This window comes from Mesoplodon bidens, assembly GCF_964165515.1.
Source record: "Mesoplodon bidens genome assembly, chromosome: X".
NCBI classification, from domain to species: domain Eukaryota; kingdom Metazoa; phylum Chordata; class Mammalia; order Artiodactyla; family Ziphiidae; genus Mesoplodon; species Mesoplodon bidens.
Window position 1 is genome coordinate 85,262,839 of NC_138163.1, and position 1,250 is coordinate 85,264,088.

The window sequence follows — 1,250 nt, forward strand, 5'->3', positions numbered from 1 at the left end:
GCTACCCGGGACAGGGGCAGGGTGGGCGCAGTGAGGATGGGAAGTAAGGAGTGACTGCGCCTGGACAATGGGGAGCACTTGAGCCCACCCTTCCCCCATATTCTCACAGTTACTCGCTTCCAGAGTCTATGGCATGAGCTCAGGTGGACAGACCACATGTGGGATGGGGCAGTCACAGACCTCAGGGTCAGAAAAGAACATTCGTGGGACTTAATCCACTCAAACCCCTCCCTGGAGAAGGTGGGCTTGATTGCTGCCCAGGCCTCTGGCTGGATTCCTAGGATGTACCCAGTGCCCCGCCCCAGTCCAGCCTGTACCAGGCTTATGTTCTAGCCCCTCTTGCTTCGGTACTGCTCCCCACTGAGCTGAGGCCATTACCAATGAGTGTGTGTGCACTTTGAGGAAACAGAGCCAGCTTAGACTTTGGACCCGCCTCTAACCTGTAGAGACAGTCATTCCAGGTCTTGTGTCCCTGCAGACACTCTGGAGAGTGTGAAGCTAAGTACAGGCTGGAGACCGCCATCACAGGAACTCTCTTCCCAGTGCACACTATGGAGGGTATGGGACCAGCTCAGTGGTATGGCACCATCCCTTCCAGCCTGAACCGCTCTGGCTCAGAGCCCATTCCCTCTAGCCTCTAACCACAGTGTGCACACTGGGGGAAAAGTGAAACCAGAAGAGAAATACTGCCCCAAGCCCTCAGGACCCGGCTATATCCCAGACCAATGTGGAGACTGCCATCACACCTGGGAGAAACCCAACTTCCTCAGGGCTCTTAACTCTGGCCCTTCAGGTCCCAACCCCACACCTCAAAGGGCAGTGAGGGCCATTGAGCAGAGAAGAAGCCCCAGCTCACACCTTATTCAGGCTCTAGCCCCTTCAACTCCAGACCTGTTTCCCACCCGGGCAGTGACTGCCACCACACCCTAGGGGAAGATGCAGCCCATGCTCACTTCATATCTAGCTCTCCCTCCAGAGCCACTGGGCACATGCAGACTGAACAGGGATGGTCCCACACAAGAACACACCCACAAGACTGGGATAGATAACTGTCTCACCTGATTTCATACAGACAGAGAAAGTTTTAAAAAGATGAGTAGACAGGGGAACATGTTTCAAATTAAAGACAAGAAAAAATGCTGAAAAAAACCCTAAGGAAACTGATAAATAACTGATGAAGAGTTCATAGCAGTAGTAATATGAATGCTAACTGAACTGGGGCAAAGAATAGATGAACACAGTGAGAATTT